This window comes from Chionomys nivalis, chromosome 6 (genome assembly GCF_950005125.1).
Source record: "Chionomys nivalis chromosome 6, mChiNiv1.1, whole genome shotgun sequence".
Classification (NCBI taxonomy): domain Eukaryota; kingdom Metazoa; phylum Chordata; class Mammalia; order Rodentia; family Cricetidae; genus Chionomys; species Chionomys nivalis.
The window spans coordinates 2,943,282-2,965,996 of NC_080091.1; the positions used below are offsets into that span (position 1 = coordinate 2,943,282).

At 43.7% G+C, this 22,715-nt stretch overlaps 1 pseudogene; it reads right to left on the minus strand.

The window, feature by feature from the left end:
• Positions 1–3,146: 3,146 nt before the first annotated feature.
• LOC130876052 (RNA-binding protein EWS-like) lies at positions 3,147–14,747 on the minus strand (annotated as a pseudogene).
• Positions 14,748–22,715: the final 7,968 nt, after the last annotated feature.

The following is a 22,715-nucleotide window of genomic DNA, read 5'->3' on the forward strand; positions in this document are numbered from 1 at the left end:
CAACAGATAAAAAAAATTGAAATAACCACATCTTATCGAATGACCTTTGGTTTAAAGTTGGAATTCAACAACACTAATTGCAAAAATCCCACAAACTCATGGATACTGAACAATTCTCAATAGAAATAAAGGAAGACTTCCTAGAATTTAATAAAAATGAATGCACAACATACCCAATTCTTTGAGATACTTTGAAAGCAGTACGAACAGGAAAATTCTTAGCAACAAGTACCACATAAAGAAGCTGAAAAAATCTCACACTACAGTCTTAACAGCACACTAGAAAGCTGTAGAATAAAACAGTAAACTCACCCAGGAGGAGGAGATGGCAGGGAATAATCAAATTGAGGACTAAAATCAATAAAACAGAAAGAAAGAAAACAATACAAAGAGTCAGTGGGACAAAGAGCTGCTTTTTTTTGTAGAATATCAACAATATAGACAAACCCTTATCTAAAGAACCCAAAAGAAAAACAGAGAATATCCAAATTAACAAAATCAGAAATGAGAAGGGGGACATAACATCAGACACTGAGGAAATCCAGTGAATCATCAGATCATACTTGAAACCTGTACTCCACAAAACTGGAAAATGTAAAGAAATGGTCATTTTCTTTTGTGTTTTTTATTGATTTTTATTGAGCTCTACATTTTTCTCTGCTCCTCTTCCTGCCTCTCCCCCTTCAACTCTCCCCCAAGGTCCCCATGCTCCCAATTCACTCAGGAGAGCTTGTCTTTTTCTACTTCTCATGAAGATTATATCTATACAAGTCTCTCTTAGTGTCCTCATTGTTGTCTAAGTTCTCTGGGATTGTGGTTTGTAGGCTGGCTTTCTTTGCTTTATGTTTAAAATTCACCTATGAGTGAGTGCGTATGATAATTGTCTTTCTGTGTCTGGGTTACCTCACTCAAAATAATGTTTTCTAGCTCCATCAATTTTCATTCAAAATTCAAGATAAGGTATAAAGCAAGTAAAAGAGCTACCTTACTTACACCACTTACCAATCTCCAATAGCTTAAGAGCTACCTAATTAACTTTAAGCATCTCAGTTCAACATTAGGAGAGACAGGAACAGATTCGACATAACTATTACACCTAATGAAATCATTGGTAGCTGTAATTTTAATATTTTTAAAACTAAACTCAAGTGTTCTGTCTTTTAGGCCTAATCCAATTTGCTTTCTAAATTATTATTAGCTATTAAGTATGAACAAATGAGTAATTGGTCAAGGGAGGCCTTAGCAGGGAGATAGATCTCAAGAGATTTTAATGAGCAGACATTCACTTGCCAGACATCTTCCAAGATTTCAGTGAAAATTCATTAGCATAAAAAGTAACATGATTAATATAAATAGAAGTATTAGACTAATGCAGAAGTTTTAGGCTGATACAGAAAGTCAATGGTAATGTGATGAGTGTGGCAACCATGGAGTGTTTCCCTTGGCATGAAGGGAACAACATCATGGATATGCAAAGGTTAGACTACAAACCACAATATCACTAACAGATTAAGATATTAGCATATTCTTGAGGCAACTAAAGCAAAACATCAGTGGTTTCTATCCTTCAAAGATGCGACCGAAATAAAAGCAGACATCACTTTTCTGAGGTTAGAGTTGCATAAAATGATATTAACACATGAGTTCTCCAGAATCCATTATCTGGCAATTGCAGCATAGTGAGTATAAAATCACCAACCCCAGCGAGATAATGTTGGTTCCTGATGCTAACAGAATATTAAGTAGGAGACTTCATGAAGAGGTCCAGCCAGGCATGCGGAGAAAGGACACAGGCCACAAAGGCACAAAGATGATGCTATGCCTAGGAAAAAGAAAAACCTCACATCTCAATGAGTTTACTCCATATTCATTCTGAACTGCTAAAAACCAATCTCTGTCTCTATCTTCAACTCTCTCCCCTATCAAACACAGTCATCTTTTCATTAAAAAGCGAGAACACACACAAACACAGAAACACATACACACATGCGAACAGGTCAGAGCACTAACCTTGTAACTCTAATGTATTGAGTTAGATCTCAGAGAACACAACAACAGCAAGTGTTTGCCATACATAATCCCAACACACAGATATCTAGATTAGAGGCGGAGAGTAGAACAGCCCTGAAACCTACAAACCAGTCAGAGTGAAAAACGAAAAGCAGCTGAATCACTGAAAAATCATCTCACAACAGGAAAAAAAAAGAGAGTCATTCCTGAAGGTTCTTCTTTGCCCCTCACAAACAGAAACACAAATATACATGCACACATATACAGACACAAAAACACACACAAATGAACCAGAGCAGGACCCTTTTAAGATACTCAAACTCTGGGCATTGAACCAAACATAAAGGAAAGAAAGGTTACACGATATCAGTGGTTACAGTGAGAAAAATTCCCTGAGCAAACGAATATTTGGGGACTAAAATCAAGACCCTGGCATTAACAGAAAAGATCTTCTAAAGTGAATAAAAATCAGCGACATATTTAATGAAAACTGACATCTCAAAATTTCCTTAAAGGTTGAAGACACCAAGCCTGAAGGATTTCTTCCTGCAAATTATGACGACGGCATTGTGCCCCAACTTACCGCCGACTCTGAATTCCCTACATTTCCAGGTACAAGTCACAGAGTTGACACTCTTTGGAATCTGAGAAGCCATATTTCACGACACCACAATGAATCACACACATTCTTTAGGACTTCCATTGGACATGCAAGCGGGAGACCACAGGCTGACCCTGAGCTTGCTCCTGGTAGCCACACTAGTGACACCATGGAACCCCTGCAACATTATTTTATTGACAGTTAATAAACATTTGGAATGTATTTGAAAACAATCACAACCATGAACTTTGTTACAATTAGGGTCCCTCTTGGTTCTCCACAGTGATTATGCATATGCTCAAAAGGGGTTCCCATTGTCGAGTCTTGAAACAGGCATCTTTCAAAGAAAAAAAAAACTCAGCAAACTACCATTTAGGTTTTTTTAATGTTTCTTCACAAATGGTGAAAATACTAAAGTACAGACAATAATAATCATGATGTTGTGGCCAACATTATAAATATGGAATTCTAAATTTAAAACATTTTCTGGTTTTAAAAAATATATCTGGTCATCCATGCAGCTGTGCATGTCTCCCTAGTAGGGCTGGTCTCTAAGTTCCTGTCCATTCTCGCCTTTATCCATTTACGCAGGTCCTCCGGGTCCTCCAGGTCCACCCCTTCTTCATTCGATCTGTTCCATCAATGGTCCAGGAGGACTCCAGGTGTAGTGGGAGCTGCGGGCTGCGTTCCTGCCACCCTGCTCCTGGCCACCTGGCTAGTTCATGCCCCAAAATAACAACACACAAATTGTATTCTTTTAAACACTGCCTGGCCCATTATATCTAGCCCCTTCTAGGCTAATTCTCACGTACTAATGTAGCCAATTTCTAATAATCTGTGTAGCACCCCAAGGTGCACTTACCGGGAAGATTCTAGCCTACTTGCATCCTGGGTTAGGGCTTCATGGCGTCTGCTCTGAGAGGAGCAGCCCTGCATCTGAGTTCACTTCCCCTTCCTCCCAGCTTTCTGTTCTGTTTACTCCACCCACCTATGTTCGAACCAATGAGGGCCAGGCAGTTTATTTATTAATGAATCAATGACCTTCCTCCATCACCCAGGACCACGTCATATTCCTCCACCAAAACGATCTCAGTCCAAGATACTGACAAGTCTCAAGCAATTTGTGTCTTCACCTTTGGCACCTCTGAACATTTCTCCAGCACCACCACGGTCCATAAGTCTGCCTGATCCTCGCTGCATGCCACCAGGGCAGCCTCACCAGGTGAAAACAGAGAGCCACCTTATGAAGGTTATTCTCAGCCCACGCCCCACAACACACACACACACACACACACACACACACACATAAAGCTGAGCAGGTCCCCTTTTAAGATTCTCAAACTTGGGGCTTTGAATCACAGAGGAAAAAAAAACTACACGATATCAGTGGTTACAGTGATAAACTGACCCAGAGCAAACAATTATTTGGGGACTATAAATCAAGACCCTGGCATTAAAAGATATGTTCTTCTAAAGTGAATAAAAATCAGTGACATATTTAATGAAAACTAACATCTCAAAATTTCCTTAAAGGTTGAAGAAACCAAGCCAGAAGATTTTCTTCCTGCAAATTATGAAGACGGCATTGTGCCCCAACCTACCGCCGACAGTGAATTACCTACATTTCCAGGTACAAGTCACAGAGTTGACACTCTTTGGAATCTGAGAAGCTACACTTCATGACACCACAATGAATCACACACATTCTTTAGGACTTCCATTGGACATGCAAGGGGAAGACCACAGGCTGACGCTGAGCTTGCTCCTGGTAGCCACACTAGTGACACCATGGAACCCCCGAAACATTATTTTTGACAGTTAATAAACATTTGGAATGTATTTGAAAACAATCACAACCATGAACTTTGTTACAATTAGGGTCCCTCTTGGTTATCCACAATGATACTGAGTATGCTCACAAGGGGTTCCCATTGTTGAGTCTTAAAACAAGCATCTTTAAAAGAAAAACCTCAGCAAACTAACATTTAAGTTTTTTTAATGTTTCTTCACAAATGGTGAAAATACTAAAGTACAGACAATAATAATCATGATGTTGTGGCCAACATTATAAATTTGGAATTCTAAATTTAAAACATTTTCTGGTTTTAAAAAATAAATCTGGTCATCCATGCAGCTTGCAGGTCTCCTAAGTAGGGCCGGTCTCTAAGTTCCTGACTGTTCTCGCCTTTATCCGTTTACGCAGGCCCTCCAGGTCCTCCAGGTCCACCCCTTCTTCATTCCATCTGCTCCTTCAGTGGTCCAGGAGGACTCCAGGTGTAGTGGGAGCTGCTGGCTGCGTTCCTGCCACCCTGCCCCTGGCCACCTGGCTAGCTCATGCCCCAAAATAACAACACACAAACTGTATTCTTTTAAACACTGCCTGGCCCATTATATCTAGCCCATTCTAGGCTAATTCTCACGTATTAATTTAGCCAATTTCTAATAATCTGTGTAGCACCCCAAGGTGCGCTTACCGGGAAGATTCTAGCCTACTTCCATCCTGGGTCAGAGCTTCATGGTATCTGCTCTGAGAGGAGCTGCCCTGCATCTGAGTTCACTTCCTCTTCCTCCCAGCTTTCTGTTCTGTTTACTCCACCCACCTATGTTCAAACCCATGAGGGCCAGGCAGTTTATTTATTAATTAATCAATGACCTTCCTCCATCACCCAGGACCACGTCATATTCCTCCACCAAAACGATCTCGGTCCAAGATACTGACAACTCTGAAGCCATTTTTGTCTTCACCTTTGCCACCTGGGAACATTTCTCCAGCACCACCACGGTCCATAAGTCCGCCTGATCCTCGCTGCATGCCACCAGGGCAGCCTCACCAGGTGAAAAGAGAGAGCCACCTTATGAACGTTATTCTCAGCCCACTCTCCCCAACAAACACACACACACATAAAGCTGAGCAGGTCCACTTTTAAGATTCTCAAACTCGGGGCTTTGAATCACACAGAAAGGAAGTAAAAATTACACGATATCACTGGTTACAGTGATAAAATTTTCCGGAGCAAAGAATTATTTGAGGACTATAAATCAAGACCCTGGTATTAAAAGATAAGTTCTTCTAAAGTGAATAAAAATCAGTGACATATTTAATGAAAACTAACATCTCAAAATTTCCTTAAAGGTTGAAGAAACCAAGCCGGAAGGATTTCTCCCTGCAAATTATGACGACGGCATTATGCCCCAACCTACCGCCGACAGTGAATTACCTACATTTCCAGGTACAAGTCACAGAGTTGACACTCTTTGGAATCTGAGAAGCTACACTTCACGACACCACAATGAATCACACACATTCTTTAGGACTTCCATTGGACATGCAAGGGGGAGACCACAGGCTGATGCTGAGCTTGTTCTTGTTAGCCACACTAGTGACACCATGGAACCTCTCCAACATTATTTTTTGACAGTTAATAAACATTTGGAATGTATTTGAAAATAATCACAACCATGAACTTTGTTACAATTAGGGTCCCTCTTTGTTCTCCACAATGATTATGCATATGCTCACAAGGGGTTCCCATTGTCGAGTCTTAAAACAACCATCTTTAAAAGAAAAACCTCAGCAAACTACCATTTAAGTTTTTTTAATGTTTCTTCACAAATGGTGAAAATACTAAAGTACAGACAATAATAATCATGATGTTGTGGCCAACATTATAAATATGGAATTCTAAATTTAAAACATTTTCTGGTTTTAAAAAATAAATCTGGTCATCCATGCAGCTGTGCAGGTCTCCCAAGTAGGGCCGGTCTCTAAGTTCCTGACTGTTCTCGCCTTTATCCGTTTACGCAGGCCCTCCAGGTCCTCCAGGTCCACCCCTTCTTCATTCCATCTGTTCCTTCAGTGGTCCAGGAGGACTCCATGTGTAGTGGGAGCTGCGGGCTGCGTTCCTGCCACCCTGCCCCTGGCCACCTGGCTAGCTCATGCCCCAAAATAACAACACACAAACTGTATGCTTTTAAACACTGCCTGGCCCATTATATCTAGCCCCTTCTAGGCTAATTCTCACGTATTAATTTAGCCAATTTCTAATAATCTGTGTAGCACCCCAAGGTGCGCTTACCGGGAAGATTCTAGCCTACTTCCATCCTGGGTCAGAGCTTCATGGCATCTGCTCTGAGAGGAGCTGCCCTGCATCTGAGTTCACTTCCTCTTCCTCCCAGCTTTCTGTTCTGTTTACTCCACCCACCTATGTTCAAACCCATGAGGGCCAGGCAGTTTATTTATTAATTAATCAATGACCTTCCTCCATCACCCAGGACCACGTCATATTCCTCCACCAAAACGATCTCAGTCCAGGAGACTGACAACTCTGAAGCCATTTTTGTCTTCACCTTTGCCACCTGGGAACATTTCTCCAGCACCACCAGGGTCCATAAGTCCGCCTGATCCTCGCTGCATGCCACCAGGGCAGCCTCTCCAGGTGAAAACAGAGAGCCACCTTATGAACGTTATTCTCAGCCCACGCCCCCCAACAAACACACACACACATAAAGCTGAGCAGGTCCCCTTTTAAGATTCTCAAACTCGGGGCTTTGAATCACACAGAAAGGAAGTAAAAATTACACGATCTCAGTGGTTACAGTGATAAAATTTTCCGGAGCAAAGAATTATTTGAGGACTATAAATCAAGACCCTGGCATTAAAAGATAAGTTCTTCTAAAGTGAATAAAAATCAGTGACATATTTAATGAAAACTTAACATCTCAAAATTTCCTTAAAGGTTGAAGAAACCAAGCCGGAAGGATTTCTTCCTGCAAATTATGACGACGGCATTGTGCCCCAACCTACAGCAGACAGTGAATTACCTACATTTCCAGGTACAAGTCACAGAGTTGACACTCTTTGGAATCTGAGAAGCTACACTTCACGACACCACAATGAATCACACACATTCTTTAGGACTTCCATTGGACATGCAAGGGGGAGACCACAGGCTGATGCTGAGCTTGTTCTTGGTAGCCACACTAGTGACACCATGGAACCTCTCCAACATTATTTTTTGACAGTTAATAAACATTTGGAATGTATTTGAAAATAATCACAACCATGAACTTTGTTACAATTAGGGTCCCTCTTGGTTCTCCACAATGATTATGCATATGCTCACAAGGGGTTCCCATTGTCGAGTCTTAAAACAACCATCTTTGAAAGAAAAACCTCAGCAAACTACCATTTAAGTTTTTTTAATGTTTCTTCACAAATGTTGAAAATACTAAAGTACAGACAATAATAATCATGATGTTGTGGCCAACATTATAAATATGGAATTCTAAATTTAAAACATTTTCTGGTTTTAAAAAATAAATATCGTCATCCATGCAGCTGTGCAGGTCTCCCAAGTAGGGCCGGTCTCTAAGTTCCTGACTGTTCTCACCTTTATCCGTTTACGCAGGCCCTCCAGGTCCTCCAGGTCCACCCCTTCTTCATTCCATCTGTTCCTTCAGTGGTCCAGGAGGACTCCAGGTGTTGTGGGAGCTGCGGGCTGCGTTCCTGCCACCCTGCCCCGGCCACCTGGCTAGCTCATGCCCCAAAATAACAACACACAAACTGTATTCTTTTAAACACTGCCTGGCCCATTATATCTAGCCCCTTCTAGGCTAATTCTCACGTATTAATTTAGCCAATTTCTAGTAATCTGTGTAGCACCCCAAGGTGCGCTTACCGGGAAGATTCTAGCCTACTTCCATCCTGGGTCAGAGCTTCATGGCATCTGCTCTGAGAGGAGCTGCCCTGCATCTGAGTTCACTTCCTCTTCCTCCCAGCTTTCTGTTCTGTTTACTCCACCCACCTATGTTCAAACCCATGAGGGCCAGGCAGTTTATTTAGTAATTAATCAATGACCTTCCTCCATCACCCAGGACCACGTCATATTCCTCCACCAAAACGATCTCGGTCCAAGATACTGACAACTCTGAAGCCATTTTTGTCTTCACCTTTGCCACCTGGGAACATTTCTCCAGCACCACCAGGGTCCATAAGTCCGCCTGATCCTCGCTGCATGCCACCAGGGCAGCCTCACCAGGTGAAAACAGAGAGCCACCTTATGAACGTTATTCTCAGCCCACGCCCCCCAACAAACACACACACACATAAAGCTGAGCAGGTCCCCTGTTAAGATTCTCAAACTCGGGGCTTTGAATCACACAGAAAGGAAGTAAAAATTACACGATATCAGTGTTTACATTGATAAAATTTTCCGGAGCAAAGAATTATTTGAGGACTATAAATCAAGACCCTGGCATTAAAAGATAAGTTCTTCTAAAGTGAATAAAAATCAGTGACATATTTAATGAAAACTAACATCTCAAAATTTCCTTAAAGGTTGAAGAAACCAAGCCGGAAGGATTTCTTCCTGCAAATTATGACGACGGCATTGTGCCCCAACCTAAAGCAGACAGTGAATTACCTACATTTCCAGGTACAAGTCACAGAGTTGACACTCTTTGGAATCTGAGAAGCTACACTTCACGACACCACAATGAATCACACACATTCTTTAGGACTTCCATTGGACATGCAAGGGGGAGACCACAGGCTGATGCTGAGCTTCTTCTTGGTAGCCACACTAGTGACACCATGGAACCTCTCCAACATTATTTTTTGACAGTTAATAAACATTTGGAATGTATTTGAAAATAATCACAACCATGAACTTTGTTACAATTAGGGTCCCTCTTGGTTCTCCACAATGATTATGCATATGCTCACAAGGGGTTCCCATTGTCGAGTCTTAAAACAACCATCTTTGAAAGAAAAACCTCAGCAAACTACCATTTAAGTTTTTTTAATGTTTCTTCACAAATGTTGAAAATACTAAAGTACAGACAATAATAATCATGATGTTGTGGCCAACATTATAAATATGGAATTCTAAATTTAAAACATTTTCTGGTTTTAAAAAATAAATATCGTCATCCATGCAGCTGTGCAGGTCTCCCAAGTAGGGCCGGTCTCTAAGTTCCTGACTGTTCTCACCTTTATCCGTTTATGCAGGCCCTCCAGGTCCTCCAGGTCCACCCCTTCTTCATTCCATCTGTTCCTTCAGTGGTCCAGGAGGACTCCAGGTGTTGTGGGAGCTGCGGGCTGCGTTCCTGCCACCCTGCCCCGGCCACCTGGCTAGCTCATGCCCCAAAATAACAACACACAAACTGTATTCTTTTAAACACTGCCTGGCCCATTATATCTAGCCCCTTCTAGGCTAATTCTCACGTATTAATTTAGCCAATTTCTAATAATCTGTGTAGCACCCCAAGGTGCGCTTACCGGGAAGATTCTAGCCTACTTCCATCCTGGGTCAGAGCTTCAAGGCATCTGCTCTGAGAGGAGCTGCCCTGCATCTGAGTTCACTTCCTCTTCCTCCCAGCTTTCTGTTCTGTTTACTCCACCCACCTATGTTCAAACCCATGAGGGCCAGGCAGTTTATTTATTAATTAATCAATGACCTTCCTCCATCACCCAGGACCACGTCATATTCCTCCACCAAAACGATCTCGGTCCAGGATACTGACAACTCTGAAGCCATTTTTGTCTTCACCTTTGCCACCTGGGAACATTTCTCCAGCACCACCAGGGTCCATAAGTCCGCCTGATCCTCGCTGCATGCCACCAGGGCAGCCTCTCCAGGTGAAAACAGAGAGCCACCTTATGAACGTTATTCTCAGCCCACGCCCCCCAACAAACACACACACACATAAAGCTGAGCAGGTCCCCTTTTAAGATTCTCAAACTCGGGGCTTTGAATCACACAGAAAGGAAGTAAAAATTACACGATCTCAGTGGTTACAGTGATAAAATTTCCCGGAGCAAAGAATTATTTGAGGACTATAAATCAAGACCCTGGCATTAAAAGATAAGTTCTTCTAAAGTGAATAAAAATCAGTGACATATTTAATGAAAACTAACATCTCAAAATTTCCTTAAAGGTTGAAGAAACCAAGCCGGAAGGATTTCTTCCTGCAAATTATGACGACGGCATTGTGCCCCAACCTACAGCAGACAGTGAATTACCTACATTTCCAGGTACAAGTCACAGAGTTGACACTCTTTGGAATCTGAGAAGCTACACTTCACGACACCACAATGAATCACACACATTCTTTAGGACTTCCATTGGACATGCAAGGGGGAGACCACAGGCTGATGCTGAGCTTGTTCTTGGTAGCCACACTAGTGACACCATGGAACCTCTCCAACATTATTTTTTGACAGTTAATAAACATTTGGAATGTATTTGAAAATAATCACAACCATGAACTTTGTTACAATTAGGGTCCCTCTTGGTTCTCCACAATGATTATGCATATGCTCACAAGGGGTTCCCATTGTCGAGTCTTAAAACAACCATCTTTGAAAGAAAAACCTCAGCAAACTACCATTTAAGTTTTTTTAATGTTTCTTCACAAATGTTGAAAATACTAAAGTACAGACAATAATAATCATGATGTTGTGGCCAACATTATAAATATGGAATTCTAAATTTAAAACATTTTCTGGTTTTAAAAAATAAATCTGGTCATCCATGCAGCTGTGCAGGTCTCCCAAGTAGGGCCGGTCTCTAAGTTCCTGACTGTTCTCACCTTTATCCGTTTACGCAGGCCCTCCAGGTCCTCCAGGTCCACCCCTTCTTCATTCCATCTGTTCCTTCAGTGGTCCAGGAGGACTCCAGGTGTAGTGGGAGCTGCGGGCTGCGTTCCTGCCACCCTGCCCCTGGCCACCTGGCTAGCTCATGCCCCAAAATAACAACACACAAACTGTATTCTTTTAAACACTGCCTGGCCCATTATATCTAGCCCCTTCTAGGCTAATTCTCACGTATTAATTTAGCCAATTTCTAGTAATCTGTGTAGCACCCCAAGGTGCGCTTACCGGGAAGATTCTAGCCTACTTCCATCCTGGGTCAGAGCTTCATGGCATCTGCTCTGAGAGGAGCTGCCCTGCATCTGAGTTCACTTCCTCTTCCTCCCAGCTTTCTGTTCTGTTTACTCCACCCACCTATGTTCAAACCCATGAGGGCCAGGCAGTTTATTTAGTAATTAATCAATGACCTTCCTCCATCACCCAGGACCACGTCATATTCCTCCACCAAAACGATCTCGGTCCAAGATACTGACAACTCTGAAGCCATTTTTGTCTTCACCTTTGCCACCTGGGAACATTTCTCCAGCACCACCACGGTCCATAAGTCCGCCTGATCCTCGCTGCATGCCACCAGGGCAGCCTCACCAGGTGAAAACAGAGAGCCACCTTATGAAGGTTATTCTCAGCCCACGCCCCCCAACACACACACACACACAGACACCCACACATAAAGCTGAGCAGGTCCACTTTTAAGATTCTCAAACTAGGGGCTTTGAATCACACAGAAAGGAAGCAAAAATTACACGATATCAGTGGTTACTGTTATAAAATTTCCCGGAGCAAAGAATTATTTGAGGACTATAAGTCAAGTCCTGGCATTAAAAGATAAGTTCTTCTAAAGTGAATAATAATCAGTGACATATTTAATGAAAACTAACATCTCAAAATTTCCTTAAGGTTGAAGAAACCAAGCCGGAAGGATTTCTTCCTGCAAATTATGACGACGGCATTGTGCCCCAACCTACCGGCGACACTGAATTACCTACATTTCCAGGTACAAGTCACAGTGTTGACACTCTTTGGAATCTTAGAAGCTACACTTCACGACACCACAATGAATCACACACTTTCTTTAGGACTTACACTGGGCGTTAAGGGGAAGAAGACATGCTGATGCTGAACTTGCTCCTGGTAGCCACACTGGTGACATCATTGACCCTCTGCAACATCATTTTTTGTCAGTTAATAAGCATTTGAAATGTTTTTGAAGACAATCACAACCATGAACTTTGTTACAATTAGGGGCTCTCTTGGTTTTCCACAATGATACTGAGTTTGCTCATAAGAGTTCCCATTGTTAAGGTAAAAGAAAGATCCTTAAAAGAACAAAAAATCTCAGCAAACTACCATTTAACTTGTTTTAATATTTCTTCACAAATGGTGTAAACACTATAGTACAGACAGTAATGATCATGATGTTGTGGCCAACATTATAAATATGGAATTCAAAATTAAAACATTTTCTTGTTTTAAAAAATGAATCTGGTCATCCATGCAACTCTGCAGGTCTTTAGTAGGGCTGGTCTCTAAGTTCCTGACCGTGCTTGCCTTTATCCATTACGTTGGTCTTCCATGTTCTCCATGTCTACCTCTTCTTCATTCCATCTGTTCCATTAATGATCCAGGAGGACCCCCAGGAACATGTCGTATTTCTCCACCACGTTCATCTCAGTCCAAGCTATGGACACCTCAGAAGTCACGTTTCTCTCCACCTCTGCTACCCCTAACATTTCTCCAGGACCACCACAATCCAATAGTCCAACTCTTCTTCCCTGCATGCCACCACTGCCACCTTGGCAACTATCACATCCAGGAGGTTGGAAGGGTTGAGGGAGGAAGCCCTAAGGTTTGGGTTCTTACACTGGTTGCATTCTGTTCTCCAGGTCAAGTTCTGGGTTCCACAGCCCTGCATGGGATACTGCCAATCTCCGGCTTAGTGCTGGACATTTCCTCCTCCGGAGGGGGTCCCTCAGGAGCCCCACGGTTTTTATGGTGGGGAAGCCCCCTTGTCTCCTCCAATGCCTCCCATGTGACCAATGGGTCCATTGGGACCTCTTGGGCTATTATGACCTCCACGGAATGGTGGTGGCATCCCTCTGCCCTCACGAGGTGGCATGCCACTCCACATGCTATTCTTTGGAGGCTTCTTTCGGGCAAGAGAAGCTTTAAGTTTGCTTCCTTGAAAATCTTTTCCATCAAACCATTCCACAGCAATCTTGGCAGTTGGCAGATCTTCCTAGGCCACTGTGGCGTCACCTTTAGGCTTTCCTCTCTCCTTATCCAAATAGATGTGGATCATGCGTTGCCCAGTTCTCTTGTTCATCTTCACAACCCCACACTGCTTACAGAAGTCTGCCAGACCATCCAGACTCACATTGTCATTTAAACCTTGCACATAAATTGCACTGTTGTCAGAATCTTCACCAGGATCTATAGGAAGGCCTAGATCAGGACCTGGTCCTTCATCCATGGGTCCACCGGGCTTACTGATGCCACCTCGCTCTCTAGAGCCCATTCCACCGAGTCTTCCTCCCCGCCCACCTCTGCTCATGCCTCCATGATTAAATCCCCTCCTTCTCCTCTCCCAGTTGTAAGGGCCACTCATGCTCTGGTTCTCTCCTGGTCCGGAAAATCCTCCAGACTCCTGCCCCTGACACCATGTGGTGTGGTCCTGTCGGAATGAACTCTGCTCCCCGTAGCTGCTGCTCTGTTGGCTATATTGATTTGGAGCCTGGCTATAGGAAACAGTCTGAGGGGGTTAACTAGTGGGAGGCTGCTGCCCATATAGCTGCTTTGTTGACCCATAGCTACTCTGCTGTCCATAGTTGCTAGGTTGCCCACAGATGTTCTGCTGAGAGTAACTGCTCTGATCGTAACTAGTTGGCTGTGAAGAGGAAGATAGGATGTGTAGGAGGATAGGGTGGAGGTGCAGTGACTGGCTGCATGGGGTAGCTCCCAGGTACCTGGGGCTATCTGTAATTTCTCTGTCCATACCCTAGGCTGGGCTGTTTATAACCCCCTGTGCTAGATTGAGGTTCACTAGTCTCAGTGGGCAGTTACCATCCTGTGGTCTTGCAGGTGCAGCGGCTGCTGGCTGCTGGCCATAGGCTGGGTAGGCAGGCTGGGTGTCATATGCAGACTGAGCTGCACAAGAGGCTTGGGTTGTGGTGACTGGACCAGTGGTGGTGTCATAAGCACCAGTGCCACATCCTTGTACAGGCTGGCTGTATGCCTGGGGGCAGTTGGAGTGGTATCACCAGTGGGAGGCTGTCCAGAAGAAGTTGCATATGCAGTCTGCCTGTAGGTGGCAGTGCTCTGAGCCTGGGTAGAGCTGACATCAGTAGGCTGTCCATAGGTTCCATAGCTTTGTTTCCCATATGCCTGGTTGTTCTGTGCATATCGTTGAGTTGGCTGGGCTGTGTAAACACTGTAGCCCTGCTGGGCTGCAGCTTGGCTGTAGGTACTGTAATCTGTGAATGCCATTTTCTCCTCCTTCTTCCTCGTTCTCTCCCCCCTCAGCAACATTCTGACCCTGTTCTTGAAACTTGCTTAGAAGAGAACACAAGTGTGGTAGCTTCACTACTGATCAGGAATCTGCTCTTGTTCATGTTCCAGGTGACGCTTTTGACCCTCAGAGTGCTAATGAGTATTTCAGTGCTACCAATCCAGCTGAACACACCCACTATGCAACTCACTCCAAGTTTCTGCCCCTTTGGGAAGCAACCATGGCACTGCTCATGGTAACAACAGGAATATGGTTTCTGAAATTTGTGTCAACAGTGATGATGTGGGTATTCAACCTAATTTAACACGTGACATGCATTAAAATGAGTTTAACAAGGTAAGTTAGACCACAGCAGTGGTTTAAAATAGATGCTGATTTATGCACTAGAAATCCATTTCTCTTTGGCTCCAATACATATCATAAATAAATTTTGTGCTATATTTAGGACTCTTTAGTCATTACCTAAAACTAGAAAAAATGCTTATCTTTTCCAATCATATTGAAAATACATCTAACATGGAACTTGTGTTGTCTGAATGGCTAATCAGAGAAATGTAACTGTTAGATATTATTTCTATTTTTCTCTGTCCATACACTGTGACTTATGTGGATAGCATCATTTTGGAAATAACCATCCCCAAAGAACCAACATGTGATAATAAAGCCAATGAAATAAGACTCCACATTGTCACCACTTCTCAACTACAATGACATTCATTGTGACATGACACTACATAAGATTCTACTGGTGATGCCTCTGTTACTGCTCATCCTGTCGCTGCCACCAATGATGTTCTTGATACTACTGATAATTCTTGCTTTTCTTTCTAGTTGCTGCTGAAGCCTATGAGGAGCTACTACTGACAACAATGACAATTTCTGGAATATTTTAGAAAATTTATAAAGTTTAATGTTAAATATCTCTTGACACCATATATATTGATTTCAGTATATATGGTTATAATAGTATTTTCATTAAAATATATTATAAAAATATTTTAAACTGTTTCCTGGTATTGTACAAACTGTTGAGATAATGTCTTGGTGACATGTTTAAGGAGAAAGCTTCAATAATACCTATCAGAGATAGAACAGATATTTTCTCTACGGTGTCCTCAGAATCTGAGATTCTTTCTTCTATCTCTCGTATTCTATTGATTATGCTTATTTCTGTAGTCTCTGCTCGTTGACCTAGATTTTCCATATCCAGCTGGTCCTCAGTTTGTGTTTTCTTCCTTGCTTCCATTTCAGTTTTCAATCCTTGAACTGTTTCCATTACCTGTTTGATCATTTTTTCTTGGTTTCCCAGGGTATCATTTACGTATTTACTCATTTCTTCAAACTTTTTGTTATACTTCTCATCCATTTCTATAAGGGCATTTTTTACATGTTGTTTAAGGGACTCCATTGTTTTCATAAAGTCAGTTTTTCCCACTTCTTCTGTGTTAGGGTGTTCAAGTCCTTCTGTTGTAAGATCCTTGGGTTCTAGTGTTTTCATGTTGTTTTTCAGATTGTTGGATGAATTCTTGCCTTGGCGCCTACCCATCTCCTCCTATCGATGCTATCTAATGGGTCTTTTAAAGCAGGATCAGGTTTCCCTGTTGGCCAGGGCCCCCACTTACAAGATGCCTTCGCTCCTTTGCCTGGTTCCCGCCGTGGGCCAAGATCCCTCTCACCCCTCAGAAGGGTCTTCAGAAACAGGACCAGGCTCCCCATCCTCCAGGGACCACGCCAACAAAAGGCCTACCACTCTGTAGGCCAGCCACCAAAACAGAGAAACTCCCACTGCCCTCTGTCCCGAGCTCCCAACCCAGAGCCCAAACAGGCTAAACTGGGTGATCTTGCGGCCCCATGGAAGGGAGGGAGAGTGAAGGGGGCCCCTGGGCACAAGCTGGGATGGGCCAGGGAGAGAGAGGTCATAGCAGAGGAGGAGCAGCCCCAGCAGAGGGGACCAGCCCTCACAGACTAACCGGAGGGTCAAGGGGGTTGGGGAATGCCCCTGCTTTGTTTCCTGTGACCAGCCGGGGGCCAAGAACACTCTCCCCACCCAGGAGGGTCTTCAGGGACAGACCAGTGGACCTCGGCAATAAAAGGCCTCCCACTCTGCAGGTTAGGCCCCAAGAAACCTACTTGATTTAATTGTAGTGGGGCGATCTGCTCTCAGTGTGGGCTTCACTGTTTCATGCTTGGACTATCCCACATCCGCTGCATCTGCACGCCGGGTCTCCACTGCGTGCATCTGCACTCCGGTCTCCGCCGAGTGCATCTGCACGCTGGGTCTCTGCCACCTGCATCTGCCCGCCTGGTCTCTGCCCGGCGCGTGCCATAAAAATATTTTAAACTGTTTCTTGGTATTGTACAAACTGTTGAGATAATGTCTTGGTGACATGTTTAAGGAGAAAGCTTCAATAATACCTATCAGAGATAGAACAGATAGTGGCATATCAAATCAGACAGAGCAGGAATAGATGTTGGCTGAACACCTGACTATGAAAGAAGCAAAAGCAGAGAGGCAGAGGGAGAGAGACAGAGGAGGAGACACAGAGAGAGGGAGAGGAACATAGAGACAGGAGGAGACAGAGAGATAGGCTTAGAAAGAGAATGAGAAGCTGGTGTAGGGATGCTTCTGAACTAGAGGAAGGTTAGGGGAGGGCAGGAGGGTAGAAGATATAGAACACTAGCATGGGCTTTGGACTGTACAGCAGATATTTGTGCTACTGAAGGAGCCTGGAGGCCGGTCTGTACCTTATTATGGTAATAGACACCACAGGCAGCCAATATTCCCTACTTCCAGTGATAAGAGAAATGACAACTTTGGGTAGAGCAAATAGCCTCACAAGTTTTTAAGGAATGTTTGCTTTTATCTATCCTCCAAAATCCTCCAAAGTCCAGGTTGAGCCCATTTCTGGGTATATGAGCCTGCCATTACAGTTTTGGGAACTGGAGTTCAATAATAGGCGTCAATAAATTTTAGTGGATTTTCTAAGTCACAGACCAGCCTTGTTGAGGTTTCCATACTCAACTCTAACATAAGTAAAAAACACCACCCAAACTACTCTATTGGCCTTAACATCCAAAGAGTTAAAGTGTGGCTGCTTACCTGAATTTCCTTTTTCTGTAATTTTTATGGCATCCCATCCCCCAGCACAAATTAAGTGAGAAAAGTCTCTCACTGAGGATGGGGCCTTACGAGCTCCTTCCTGTGTGTGATGATCATTGTGTCCTTGACACCATTTCACGGAAACCATCTACAACCTCTGCCTCTCTCTTCCAGAGTAGTCCCTGAGGAGCCTTGTAGGGTGTTGTGGTTCAGATGTCCTGCTGAGGTCTGAGAACTGCACAGTTATGCATTCTCTAAACTTTGGCCAGGTGTGAGTCTATGCATTCACCAGAGCCCATTGACTAAAGACGCCTCTGTCATTAGGGATCACAGTTGCTCGAATGTATAGGTGTCAGCGAGAGTACTTAGGAGGCAGCTTGATTCTATGTAAGTTTAACAAAACAACAACAGAGGGACTAGTGTGTGGATTCAACACATCAGTGATAAACTCAGGGTCACCAATACTTCATCAGTGTGGCATTAAGGAAAGAAATAAAAGCACTTCCACTGGGATTCATTTCCAGATTTGAATTTTCTACATGTTCCCTGTCTTCCCTTCTCTGTTGCATGAATCTAAATCTGTGCCTTCCTAAAGAAGTCTGTCTGTCCCTGTGCCTGTTTTCATGTCTGTGTCTGTGCCTATGTCTGTCTGTCCCGACATCTGTCTCTGTGTGTAAATGTATATCTGCCCCTTTTGTTGCTCACCCTTTTATTGAATTTCCCCATAAGAATCATCTGGGGAAGGATTGGGGTACTTTACAGAATAATTTGTGGAGTCTTACAAGGGATGAAGGTAATAACTGCAACTGATCCCAACTCACCCAGACAACAAAAAAAATTACAAACACTATGTTTGCCCAGTAATGCTGCTGTGTTCAACTGATTTGGTGACTATTCATTTAAGAGTGTTTTTAACCTCTATATTTGCTGTTTTATACAAATGATACATATTTGTTCTGGTTCTAGGGGTACAGACGAAAATAATTTAAGATTACAGTTAAGTCTTAGTTTAGTTAGTAGAAGGTGGCTATGTCGGAAGACCAAGGAAAGTAGTGGTCATTGTTACATTGTTCTCTTAAAAATGGGTTAACAATCAGTTTGAGTACACAGTAAGATAGCAGCCTTATATCTTAAATGACCTCAAAGCATGTTATGAACTCTGGCTGTGATGTCCAGCAAAGGTTCCAGTCTCTAGAATCAGAGAGATTTCCATATTACATCACCATGGCCTCAGTCATTGGGCTCTAAACCAGGTTTACAGAACCAGCCAAGAGTTCCCTACTGTGTGGTAGACCTAAAATCAAATCACAAACTTTATTGTTCCTATAAGATTCAACACACTATGGTCATTGTTGGACTCCTTGATTAATGATTTTCCTTCTATTACTTTCTGTAAGGCTGGATTTGTGGCTACGTATTGTTTAAATTTGTTTTTATCCTGGAAAATTTTGTTTTCTCCATTTATAGTGAACGAGAGCTTGGCTGGGTATAGTAGTCTGGGCTTGCATCCATGGTCTCGTAGTTTCTGCAGTACATCTATCCAGGCCCTTCTGGCTTTCATGGTTTCCATAGAGAAGTCAGGTGTAAGTCTGATAGGTTTACCTTTATAAGTAACTTGGCCTTTTTCCTTTGCTGCTCTTAGTATTCTTTCTTTATTCTGTATGCTTTGTGTTTTGATTATTATATGGCGAGAGGATGTTTTTTTTTGATCCAGCCTATTCGGTGTTCTGTATGCTTCTTGAACCTTCATAGGTATATCTTTCTTTAGGTTGGGAAAGTTTTCTTCTATAATTTTATTAAATATATTTTCTGGACCGTTGAGCTGCGCTTCTTCTCCTTCTTCTATTCCTATTATTCTTAGGTTTGGTCTTTTTATTGTATCCCAGATTTCCTGAATGTTTTGTGATGAGAATTTGTTGGCCTTGCTGTTTTCTTTGATCAGCGTGTTTATTTTCTCTATGGTATCTTCAGAATCTGAGATTCTTTCTTCTATCTCTTGTATTCTGTTGGTTATGCTTGCTTCTGTAGTCTCTATTTGTTTACCTAGATTTTCCCTGTCCAGCTGGCCTTCTGTTTGTGTTTTCTTCTTTGCCTCCATTTCAGTTTTTAAGTCTTGAACTGTTTCCATTATCTGTTTGATTGTTTTTCCTTGGTTTCCTAGGGTATCATTCACTGATTTACTCAGTTCTTCAAACTTTCTGTTATACTTCTCATCCATTTCTATAAGGGCATTTTTTCCATGCTGTTTAAGGGCGTCAATCACTTTCATAAAGTCAATTTTATCTACTTCTTCATGATTAAGGTGCTCATGTCCTCCTGTTGTGAGGTCGCTGGGTTCTGTTGGTTTCATATAGTTTTTCAGATTGTTGGGTGAATTCTTGCATTGGCGCCTGCCCATCTCTTTCTCCGAATGCTCCCCTATGGATCTTCTTTTACCGGATCAGGTCTCCTTGCCTACTGATGTACCTTCCCAGTGATGGCACCCTGCAGTGATAGCTCTCCTGGTGCTCCAGTGATGTCTCTCCTGGTACCAATATCAGATCTCCGTGCCCAAAGATGGCTCTCCTGGTACCCAGATTAGCTCTCCCACTGATGGCTCTCCTGGTGCCAAGATCATATCTCTGTGCAGGTTGGGTAGTTCATAAACAAAGCTCCTACCTTGCTTGGTGCAGGCAGGCCAGTGAACCAAAGGAAGTCTCGCCTGCCTACTTGGCCTGAGGATTTGCCCCCAGCGCCAGACAGACTGAGGTGGATGGTGTTATGTGCCCAAAGAGGAAAGGGGGCAGAAGGAAGAAGGGTTCTGGATGCAAGCTGGGTGGGACTTGAAGAGAGAGGCAGTATGCAGGGTGTAGAGCCCCTGCAGGGAGCCCAGGGAGTATAGGGTGGGGGATGAGGAACTTCAGAGTTCCCTGTCCAGGGCTGCTTCTGCCGCCGCTGGTCACAAACTCACCTGGCTGCTGTCTCTCCTGGTGCCTAGATCAGATCTCCCTGCAGGTTGGGTAGTTTGTAAACAAAGCCCTTACCTTCTTGTTTTAGGCAGGCCAGTGAGACAAAGGAAGTCTCGCCTGCATACTTGCCCTGAGGATTTGCCCCCAGCGCCAGACAGACTGAGCTGGATGGTGTTATGTGCCCAAAGAGGAAAGAGGGCAGAAGGAAGAAGGGTTCTGGATGCAAGCTGGGTGGGACAAGAAGAGAGAGGCAGTATGCAGGGTGTAGAGCCCCTGCAGGGAGCCCATTTCCCTCCCCCTCCTCCTACATATTGCCCCATCCCCCGCTCCCCTCCCCCAATCCCCACTCCACTTCTCCTCCCCCTAGTCCACTCCCCCTCCCTCTCGATACTGAAGAGCAGTCCAAATTCCCTGCTCTACAGGAAGACCAAGGTCCTCCCACTTCTATCTAGGTCCAGGAAGGTGAGCATCCAAACAGGCTACGCTCCCACAAAGCCAGTTCCTGTATTAGGATCGAAACCTAGTGCCATTGTCCTTCGCTTCTCATCAGCCTTCATTGTCCGCCTTGTTCAGAGAGTCCAGTTTCAACCCATGCTTATTCAGTCCCAGTCCAGCTGGCCTTGGAGAGCTCCAAATAGATCAGTTCCACTGTCTCTGTGGGTGGGTGCACGCCTCGTGGTCCTGATTTCCTTGCTCATGTTCTCCCTCCTTCTCCTCCTCATTTGGACCTTAAGAGCTCAGATGGTTGATCCAAATTGGGTCTCTGCCTCTCTCTCGATCCATCGCCAGGTGAAAGTTCCTATGCCATTCTCCTTGGCCTCTCGTCAGCTCTCATTGTCCACCACATTCAGAGAGTCCGGTTTTGTCCCATGTTTTTTTCAGCAGTCCAGCTGGCCTTGGTGAGCTCCCAATAGATCGGCCCCCCTGTCTCAGTGGTTGGGTGCACCCCTCATGGTCCTGACTTCCTTGTTCATGTTCTCTCTCCTTCTGCTCCTCATTATAACCTTGGGAGCTCAGTCCGGTGCTCCAGTGTGGGTCTCTGTCTCTATCTCCATCCATCGCTAGATGAAGGTTCTATGGCGATATGCAAGATATTCATCAGTATGATTATAGGATAGGTTCATTTCAGGTTCCCTATCCTCAGGTGCCCCAATGAACTAACTGGGGACATTGCCCTGGGCATCTGGTAGCCATTCCAGGTTCAAGTCTCCTGCCAACCCTTAGGTGGCTCCCTTAACTAAGGTATGAGTTTCCCTGCTCCCCAATCCAACCTTCCTTTAACCCCAATCACCCCGATTCCCCCAGATCCCCTCATCCTCTCCTTCACACTTTTCTCTCCCCATAACTCCTCATCCCCATCCCACCCCACCCCCCAAGATTCCAATTTTTTGCCCATCAATCTTGTCTATTTCCCATAGCTGGGTGGATATCTATATGTTTTTCCTTGGGTTTACCCTCTTGTTTAGCTTCTTTAGGATCACAAATTATAGACTCAGTGGCCCCTATCCATGGCTAGAAACCAATTATGAGTGAGTACATCCCATGATCTTCTTTTTGGGTCTGGGTTACCTCACTCAGGATCGTATTTTCTATTTCCATCCATTTGCATGCAAAATTCGAGAAGTCATTGTTTTTTACCGCAGAGTAGTACTCTAATGTATATATATTCCACACTTTCTTCATCCATTCTTCTATTGAAGGGCATCTAGGTTGCTTCCAGGTTCTGGCTATTACAAATAATGCTGCTATGAACATAGTTGGACAAATGCTTTTGTCATATGATAGGGCATCTCTTGGGTATATTCCCAAGAGTGCTATTGCTGGGTCCAGGGGTAGGTTGATCCCAATTTTTCTGAGAAACCGCCACACTGATTTCCAAAGTGGTTGCACAAGTTTGC